Source organism: Ptychodera flava, chromosome 22 (assembly GCF_041260155.1).
Source record: "Ptychodera flava strain L36383 chromosome 22, AS_Pfla_20210202, whole genome shotgun sequence".
NCBI classification, from domain to species: domain Eukaryota; kingdom Metazoa; phylum Hemichordata; class Enteropneusta; family Ptychoderidae; genus Ptychodera; species Ptychodera flava.
This window is the reverse complement of record NC_091949.1, coordinates 20,130,390-20,141,151: the sequence shown is the minus strand read 5'-3', so window position 1 is coordinate 20,141,151 and position 10,762 is coordinate 20,130,390. Positions and strand designations below refer to the sequence as shown.

At 35.6% G+C, this 10,762-nt stretch overlaps 1 long non-coding RNA gene across 1 annotated transcript; it reads left to right on the top strand.

The window, feature by feature from the left end:
• Positions 1-6,945: 6,945 nt before the first annotated feature.
• Positions 6,946-10,138, top strand: LOC139122370 (uncharacterized). The gene is made up of 3 exons (XR_011549436.1): positions 6,946-7,024; positions 7,470-7,549; positions 10,067-10,138. It is a non-coding gene; the product is annotated as an uncharacterized lncRNA (long non-coding RNA).
• Positions 10,139-10,762: the final 624 nt, after the last annotated feature.

The following is a 10,762-nucleotide window of genomic DNA, read 5'->3' as shown; positions in this document are numbered from 1 at the left end:
TGGATGAGGGTCTAAGTTTACAATAGACGCTTTAAAGAGGTCATATTTGATTAAGATTTGTACGAAATTATAAAACGAAAGAAACGTGTAAACAATCATACATGCTAGAACCAGATTCAGATTAAGATTCAAAAAACTTTCTTATCTTCTATAGAGAAATTTACCATGAAAATATAGCAATAGAACATGGTTGTATTCCGTATGAAATCTATGAACAATACAAACAGTATTCTACCCACAACAGTGTTGTTTGTGACGGCAAAGAAGCAACAAATCATAGTTTTTGGTGTTACGGAAAAAAATAATGAATAGCTTAGTATGCGCTCTTAATATATCAATTTAGGTTTTAAATAATAGGATATGCGTACTACAATCAGTTAAAATTTCAATAAGTTTATCTACAACGGTTTGCAATCTATTTCAGTACAGCCGTGGCACTAGCACTTACATCCGTTTTAAAACGAACAAGAACAGTAGAACGATAAATACAGTTCTCATCATTACGTTTTGCCTACGACAGTCGACCAGTCGATTCTGATGAATCGGTTTGAGCGTAACAGTTCACTGATATCAACTTCCGGTGGTGGCGTTCGCGGCATTCTCGGAGAAAAATGGGTGTCCACGAGTGTTCCCAAAAATCACGTTAAAGGGATGTTTTTGTTCATCATCACTGTTCATGAAGAAATGGGTACTTTCCTAAAAGAAACCTGTAATAGAATGAGAATACCTATCAGATACTCTAAACTCACCAAAAATGTAGTTTGGGAATGTAGATAACAATATCAAGATACGACGTGACCCTAGTCTCGGTTTATCAAGACTGCAGTGGGGCTCTTCTTCCCACTGTGTGGGCGACCGGAAGAAGAGCCCCACTGCAGTCTGGGTAAACCGAGACTAGACGTGACCCTTGTCCGGTATATCCTTAACGGTACGATGGCATCTACTAAAGGTCAGAATACTATAGGTCAACTAAGGTTATTATGACTCAGAGGAATACATTTCTTTGCATAAAGGTTATTGTCTGTCTTCAGTTACTTTATTCGCAGTGTGACGCACTTAGCCGGGAGAGCTAACTTTACCCGAATGGCGATCAAGACTTTTGCGTGCGATCTTCATAAGCTATGACATTTAAAGCGCTGAAATAAGTTTCACAATGTAACGAGATTACTTTGACAAAGCTGTTGCAGAAACCGTGATAATTTCGGTGAGTCTCTCTTAGCAAAAGTTTACACTGCTCGGAAAATCGATTTACTTTTGAGACGCTACCATACGACACACGCCTAGGGCTTCAATAATACAAAACGTGTTTGTCGTATAGTTGGAATTGTTCGCCTGGAATCTTAATGTTAACGCTCAATCACTTTTTTTGCATTCAGCGTTATTTTTTGTTAGTAGAACCCACTGAAAGGCTATGCTTCTGTCTTATTTCGTGTTTACGCTCACTATAGAATTGAGGTTGCCAACTAAACTCGCTCAAACTTTAGGTTGTCGTTCTGCGCATGTGTTCGTTGGCGGGATTCGAGCATGACAGACAAACCAGATGTATTGTTCGGAGACTATTTATGTGTGTACTGTTATCTAGGCGTGGCTTACATAATTATATCTAATTAACATATTTTTGAAAAAGTGAAAAAGACTGTATTTTCAATATTACAGTAGCTTTCACGAAACTTTCTCGGAAATTTAAGTATGCTTGTGTCATTTGACAGTGGTTGATTCATTCTTTCTGAACTCAGAGAAAAGCTAATTACACAACATATCTGAAAAACTAGGAAACAAACGAACAGTGTCCTGTACATGTTACAACTTATATCAACTTATTTCCTGAAGGTGTGGCTTGCACCGTTTCCTATTTGTACGATTAACATTTCAATTCCATGGCGATATTTGAAGATCAACTGTAGAATATTCGACAAAGTAGTAAACTTGACCATGAAAATAAAATATAGATGTTACATAGTGATTATGCATTGATTTATTTAAGTAATGAGATCACCATATCAAGAAGCTCACCTGACCGATGCAATGACAGACAATTTAGTATATTGAATGTTAAGGAAAATTATACCCAACTAATTTTGCAGGCGAGTACCATGATGTCGGAGCAAGCATTATCTATCAAAATGATATTGGCCGGTAACCATAGGTACGGCTCTATATACAGGCAAACTTCCAAGATTAGATATTCCAATAAATTGACATTTTTATTTGGCGTCCACGTCGATGTATTTGCATTTTACAACTACAGTGAATCGCCTTTTGAAAACTACTCAAGAATACGATTGAATGGTATCCATTCACTATTTTGCCTGCAGCCTAGTGGACAGAATATTCAGACAAGGATGGCGGCCATTTTAAATTGCAAATATCGGTAAATGTCGGGTTATTTGTTTCTCTAGAACACAATTTTCACGATTACCCCTGATTTTTATTAGGGAATGGTATAAGTTACACCGAGAAAAGCTTGAGCAAAAGTTCAATTCTTCACTTTCGAGGCGCATACTACCTTATTGAATAGCAATATGTCTCGTAACGTAATTCGCGCAAAAATCAATAACGTTGTCCACTAATTAAAAATAGTACCACTGTTTCTCTAATGTGTCCTGATATCAACAATTTAAGAATTTAGTAGTGATACTTTCAAGCAAACAGATTGTCAATTAAATCAATCACTGATTAAACTTTGCTGTTTGTACCTACGAAACTTTTTTAATTTACATGTGCCATACATACTTGCACCGTACTTTTAAGATCTAATCAATAGCGTTTGTTTGCATACCGGTGAAACTGTGCAACACCTCTGGAAATAGCTATGCAGGACTTGCACACTCGAAAAATGCTGACTTTCATTGTGGAATTTCTATACGTTTTGTCAAATAAAGTCGACTGGATAAACCTGTTCAAACATTGTATCTCCTGAATACGGCTGCGACGATACTCGCACGGTTAATTAGTTTCCCCTTGGGATAAAACTCGACAATTTCGCTGGAAAAATGAAAGAGAGCCTCAAAGATTTTAAAGCTAATACACCTGAAAATTTTGCGTGAGGGAATGCTTGGTATTTGTCATTAACTTATTGCATTGTTGAACAAGATAATATGCATCGGTACACTCTATGGATCGCACTGGCTGGCTCATAGCTGGTGTCCGATTCAGCAGCATCACCAAATATGGTCATGTTTTGGTATAGTAGTGCCGTACACATGTGACTTGTAAGATTGAACAGTATCCTGTTTAATTTTACGCGTGTTTAGTTACCTATTGTTGGTTAACCTTTGTTAGTTCGTACTCTGAACAAAGACAGTAAATACAAACCTTCTAAATCGACTTTTGTCTGACGTCTTTGTCACAATAGGTAAACGCACTACTGACTCAGTAGGTCATAAGGTTATCAGTGACCAGTGTATTACAGCAAAAAGCTATCATGACTGACATTTAACTAAAACAGTTCACTTCTCTGTTACAGTATACTGTAGGTAATGCTTTTCAAACAGAAATAAAAAGGAGTATTCGAATACAATTTTACCCATGTGTGAAGCTCTTTTAGGCAATTCTGTTGCTCTAAAAGTAGCTCTTCAGATATCGGTTTACTGTATTTCGACGCACCATTTTGCGTGCACGTCGACAACACCATCGACGTTCGAATAAACGGCCTCACAGGTTGGGGAAAGAAGGAATTTGGTTTGTATTGGCAAGTCCTACGCTAATATCTAGACCGATGTATTTATGACCACTTACCGATTAGAGATTTTACTGGTAGGGCCGAGTTGTTAGACTTTGGAATAAATCGAATAGCAGATTTATTATCTTGTAGATGAGTCGATACGATTTTATCCTATATAAATTAAATGTGACAATCACTATACTATACTAGGATCGATCACTATACTAGGACAACATTGACTTTAGATAAGTTTGTGTTTTCATATCTTAGGATGACGTTTAAAAATGTTTGAAGTAACATCACCAATATTCACTGTTGCCGAGTATGTCGCACATTATATGTCATAAGTTCCCTACATTTCCTAAAGGCTGTCATTTTTGGAATAACGCACCCCAAAAGAAAGAGATTGCTCTACCCTTTCTTCATGCAGTTGCAAACAACAGCAAACTTGTTATTTACGACTAAGCCGTGACAGTCACACACAACAGTGAACCGATGTATCAGGCCATTTTTGGTTGTTTTCAAAACTAGTCTCACATAATCGTCGTCGAGGGCGATGTTTGTTTCGTGCATAAACAGGTGTATAGCTTGCAAAGACCATTGATGTGAAGTGTCCATGTGGTGTAAAAGATGCAGTAAAGAAACAGCAAGAATTTTGTCGTTCTGTAGTTGATTTCATATAGAAGTTGTCTCGTTTTCATGAACTTTCCAAGTAGAAGAAAGGCGGACAATTTATCCTAAAATACCAAAAGAAAACACCAAATAAGTAAAGAAAGCAATGAATAGATAAAAAAATGACTGGTCGATGAAAAAGCTCGTAATCTCTATGTAAGCAAGCTTGTAGTTAAAGGGACATAAGCTGTAACTTGTGGCAAGTTTTTCAGTATTCTGCTTCTGTATATCAACTACCCTAATCCGTTTGTCATGCTGACATTTCGAGTATTATTTTTGTCAACACAGCTTGTATGTGTGTAGTGATCATTGTTTATTGTTACTATGAATTCTAGTCCGGACTTGAATACAATTTTCAACAATAAGATTATACTCATATAGGTTGTGTTGATATGCTAAATACTTGGCATTACGGCATAAATTACAGTTTAGGGATTCAATGCAGAAAGTGTAGGGAAACCACAAAACAAAAGTTTTGAAAAAATAGCCAAAAGATACAGCTTATCGAGCTTTAAGAAGTAAGTAAGTGAGTAATTAAGTAGTAAGTAGGTAGGTAGGCTAGTAAGTAAGTAAGTAACTAAGTAAGTAACTAAGTAAGTAACTAAGTAAGTAATGCATGTAAAGTAGCGTTAATGCTACAGTACCCTGTCTTGTTATCAAGTAACTGTAAAAGACATGTTCAATGTTGTCATTGGTATTAATTACTTATTTATTACCGATTTCAGAGGCTGTTGTGCACCGAGATCGCCATGCATCAGGAAAGGGCGGAAAACGACATGATGCAGAATCAGTTGCTTGGAGTTTTAACAACCATGATGTGCGGCGCAAAATGGTAAGTCAGAGTATGTGTTGACTTGTAGGTGACAATGCAAAGTTGATCAGACCAGAGTCTGCATGGAACGGGTCAGCTGGGTTATTTCACTAGTCAAATCGCTTGGAAGAACAATAACTGAAGTCATTCAGGAAAATATCTTCAGAGGGTACGGAATCGTGTAAAATTCTTTACTCATCAAAGAACTTTTAAAACGAAAGAAACTCGATGACTGCAATAAACAATTCCTTAATTTTCGATTTTTGATGACACTCGCTGGTTATTTGGTACGGAAAATATGATAAGGAGAGACAGTGACTCTCGATCTGAAACATTTGTCTGCATTTCTTTTCCTCAACCACCTTTAAGATATATAACGAAATTGTCTCCAGTTGCTCTGAAACATGATCACAGAGATTAGTAGAGCAAGGAAATTATGTTCGTTTATTACGGCATGATGTGTTCATTCATTCGACGTGGAGTTCAGCAGAAACGATGTAACATAACACCCTGTGTGTAGCTTAGGAGCCTAGTTAGAAACAAACCATAAACGGTGTCAAGGAACTGTTAAGAATATAATAAATCAACACTGATAAAGAGTAACGACCCGTCTTTAAACGACCTAAATAATAGCGAATAAAATGTTAGAGCAAGCGAAGCTGTGACCACCAAACTCCGCCTTTTTTGATAGACAAAATTCTTTAAAATTACCCTAAAAAGTTTAAAAGTGATTATATGCCATTATGCAACTCTCAGAAAACGGGTGATAGGAAATATAATATGGTGTATTCTAGTGTTCAATAATGACTATATACTAGGTATTCTGCAAAGCAGAGCTACCGAATTCCTCTACGGCTAAAATTCTTGACAAAGTGTTTAGCTGAAAATATGTAATTAGAACATTGCACACATTTTGTCCCCTAAAATGTCTACTTTACCATTTTATTAAGTATTCTACATGTGAATTTCATATTGCCTACATGTATGCATTAAAGGGTGATTTGTGTGGATTTAAGTATCGTAAATAATCTGTACATACACGCGCTAGCTTGGTTTATCTTGTTGATTGCAATGTTTTACGATGACGTGATATAGAAAAGACAGCTCAACGTCGACTGACATAAATTGTTTGAAAATACACAAACCCCTCGGATTAGTCATATTACTCTAAACTCATTTATATGAAAATGTTTATTTCACCAGGGTCACAATTTATTTTAGTTAGGTATTTAGAATAATGTAACAGTTCTTTAGAAGATGTATTGGCTGGTGACCCTTTCTGTAGCCTCTGATTTAAGTTTGGCGAGATGCCAATGTAGTGTATAGTAGACAAGGTCAAGCTTGTGAATTGTAAATGTGTGAGTAGGTGGACGCCATGATTTGTGTTCTGTTTTCATATGAAACGCGTGTAAACGTGTGATATGGGTGTACGCGATGAGTTGAGTGAAGGCAATACAGTTGTCCGGTAGAAACTAACTCATTACTGCGCAAACTCAAAGACACCTGCAAATTTCAATTAGGTTTGTATGAAAAAGAAAAGACTCAGAGATACTTTTGCAAATCATTTTAATTTTTAAAAATTAATCGACATGAACCAAATCTAATGTAGTAGCTACTTAATATGCAAGCTTATAAGCCCCTTGAACCCAGGGGTAAAACCCCGACACAATTCAATATGGCGGCGGGTGCAAAAAAAAGGCTTCAATACTGTCCGGTGTAAAACAACGAAATATTAGTTTAGTGCAATCGAAAACGTTCATTAACTGTTTCATAAATAATCCTAAGGTGTCAAATTTTTTTTTAGTCTAACAAAAAAGAGGAAATTTAGTGATAAAAAGAGTGTAGAAACAGCATCGTATCAGGAAACTTCTCGGAAGGTAAGAGCGTGTGCGATTCTAGTAAAGACATCGATGAAAACACGCGGTGCCCTGAATTTAAACTCATTTCCCTCTTTTATGTTCGTCAATTTGTTATAATTCAAAGTTTTAGCTATTTTTTAAGGATAATAATCTTACAGCTTATACTAAAACAGCCTATGCTTTCATTTCTGTTAGCTGGATACAGTATAAATAGTACACGTCAATTTTGATCGAAATTAACGAAAGTAACCAAAGCGTTGTAATTCGAAAATACATAAAGCAATGGAAAATATCTTCACAAGTTGTTCTATTGGAGTACCTAGTAAAAGGTCCTTTTTAAAGGCTTTTCAATATTTAGTAGTGACAAGAAAACATTCTGATAAATTCCCAATGAACTAATTAATCTACCTTTCGCTTGTAGTTCAAAACTGTTAACATACTATTTTCTTAATCGTTTTTGCAGTCATGGGGTGTTGCTTCTCATGTGTACTGAGATGTGATCATCTCGTTCTTGAACAAGGAACAGGGAAAATACAACGTAAGGTATGAGAAGCTTATAAAAACTACACATGCCAGCTTATTTGCAATCTCATTTTACTCTGTGCCTGTCTGCCGCCTATGCATGCCTGCATGTCTGCTTTTCTATCTGTATGCCTGTTGCATGCATGTCTGTCTGTCTGCCTACCTGTCTGTATGTATGTAAGTAAAGTAAAGTAAGCCTATATTGAAAATGTATCCCAATCGGGATCTTGATCATAAAGTACAATATTAGGTTTTGCAAAATGAACAACAAAAGAATATTAAATTATATATATATATATATATATATATATATATATATATATATATATATATATATATATATATATATATATATATATATATATATATGAGGATATTACATGTTCACCAATATTTTATCTTATGTTCAATTTTTTCTTGTCTGAGTCTAAAACATGTACGTACATATGTATGTATGTATGTATGTATGTATGTATGTATGTATGTATGTATGTATGTATGTATGTATGTATGTATGTATGTATGTATGTATGTATGTATGTATGTATGTATGTATGTATGTATTTTCCCAATTCACATAATGATTTGTCTGTTCTTGAAAAATTGTTTATACGGTCTTGTGTGTCTCTGAATGTGAAAAAAATCATGTCTAATGTCTGTGTAGCCTTTGCAGTGAAAAAAGAAATGTATCTCATCTACTTGTTTGTTTTGGCAAATTGGGCATGCTCTGTTTATAACATTAAGGTTTCTAAATCTACCTGTTTCTATGTACATTATGTATGCACTAATACGTAACTTACACAGGGCTGATCTATGATCTGGGCTTTTTATGACATGAAGGTAGCTTTCGAGAGAGAATTCTATTTTCAGCTATCTGCCTTTGCGGAGTTTATTTTTATGATGCCTTTGTCTGGTATCATCAGTTATCAATTAAAATGCACATTTTTCAAATAACTGTTTAACTTTTACATTGAAATCTGTTTTAAACTTTTTGTCATTTTAAATCGATGGAATGTCCAATATTTAAAAGCAACAATGATTGTTTAATACCAGACACCTAATTATCTGTATGTGCATTGTCCAGTTGACAGCCCAGATCATATGCCTCACGAGTCGGTGCAGTATCTGGTCTCCTACATATTTTAAGCCAATATTTGACCATTTGTGTTATGCTGGAAACAATTAGAGGATAGCTGCCCAGTTCCAATACAGTGGTTTGCCTTGACCAGCTGGCGTTAAGCGAACTAGACATTTTGTCCAAATGGAGGTGTTGCCAACACTGTCAGGTGCAATTATCAGCTAGGCGGTAGTATGAATCAATCATAAAGGAATCAACTCTACAAAAGTTAAAACATTGTCTAGCAGAAGGTCAAGCTTAGTCAAAAAAAACACTTCCCAATCCACACACACCACGTCTGCTCTCCTTACTACATAAAAAGGAAGAGATCAAGCAGTGTGTGAATACTTGGAAGAAGAATATGTAAAGTGATACAAGGAAAAATGAAAGTGGTAACAAATTGCGTACATACAGAACTTTCGAGACTGGATTTTATTTTGAAAAATTCTTTAACGATTTGTAAAATTTTACTCTTCACAGAGTTTATCTAAATTTGGATTCAGTGATCATAGTTTATGCATTGCGTTGGGTAGAAAAAGTAAGCCAAAATTACCTTTGAAAGATAGACGTTGTCTCAAATGTGATAGCAACGAAATACATGATGAGTTCCATTTGTTATTTTCATGTAAAAGGTTTATCATGAACGTCTTTTTGAATGTATGTATGTATGTATGTATGTATGTATGTATGTATGTATGTATGTATGTATGTATGTGTGTGTGTGTGTGTGTGTGTGTGTGTGTGTGTGTGTGTGTGTGGATGGATCGATGGATGGATGGATGGATGAATGGATTGATGGATGGATGAATAGATGGATGGATAGATGGATGGATGGATGGATGGATGGATGGTATGGATGGATGGATGCTGGCTGGCTGGCTGGCTGGCTGGCTGGCTGGATGGATGGATGGATGCACGGATGGATGGGTGGATGGATGGATGCTGGCTGGTGGATAGATGGGTGTATGTATGTATGTATGTATGTATGTATGTATGTATGTATGTATGTATGTATGTATGTATGTATGTATGTATGTATGTATGTATGTATGTATGTACATGTATGTATGTATGTATGTATGTATGTATGTATGTATGTATGTATGTATGTATGTATGTATGTATGTATGTATGTATGTATGTATGTGTGTATGTATGTATGTATATATGTATGTATGTATGTATACGTATTGACCTTGAAGATGTGAGAATTGAATTTCAGAACAAATTGTGTCAAATTAAAATCACGTTGTGCTTAGTTTTTTTCAGCAAGTAAGATTGTCTATTCTTTTGTACTGTTTTCGACGGATGTTGTATTAGGCAGGATGATTTGTATTGCTCAGAATCGATCAAATTTAAATCTGAGAAGAAAGTAATAACAGATTGTCTTCAAATAATTGATACTCCACTTCTTCTCACAGACACATGATGGAAACGGGCCTTTACGGAACCTAAACTTTTGCGAGCGAATCTTTGAACGTAACACATATCAGGTAAGATCGACAAGATACTGCCTTTCTCCAATGAATAAATTTCGTGAAATGTGAGGGCATGTTATAGATGGCTATTAATGTGTTACCTACTAAATTTGCAAAAATAAAAGCTCCTTTTCTTCTCACACAGACTAATGAGGGAAACGGGCCTCTGCGAAACTTAAACTTATGCAAGCGCATCGTTGGATCTAACCCATATCAGGTAAACATAAGATTACCAGGATACTGCCTCGTCTATCATGAATAAATTTGTTAAAATGCGAAAAAGCATATCGTACTTTGCTATTACTGTGTTACGTATTAAGTTGGAGGAAATAAAAGGCATGATTTGTCTAACGTATTACTGGACAATTCAATATGACAGACAGTTTGCTGTTTCTAGATGATGTTGTCATGCAGATTATAACAGTTGTGCACGATAAAATTCCCTGAGAACCTATAAAATTTCAACGGAACCCAAATGACACATCTCTAAAGGCCTGCTAGTCAAATGGTAAAAGGATCTCTATACGGTAGTAAAGGATGAATGATTTTTTTCTAAAATCTCCTAAAGCCCTTTGGATTTGGTAATACATCTAGGAATTGTCTACAGACATTAGAAAGACACCACTAAAGAGATGTGGT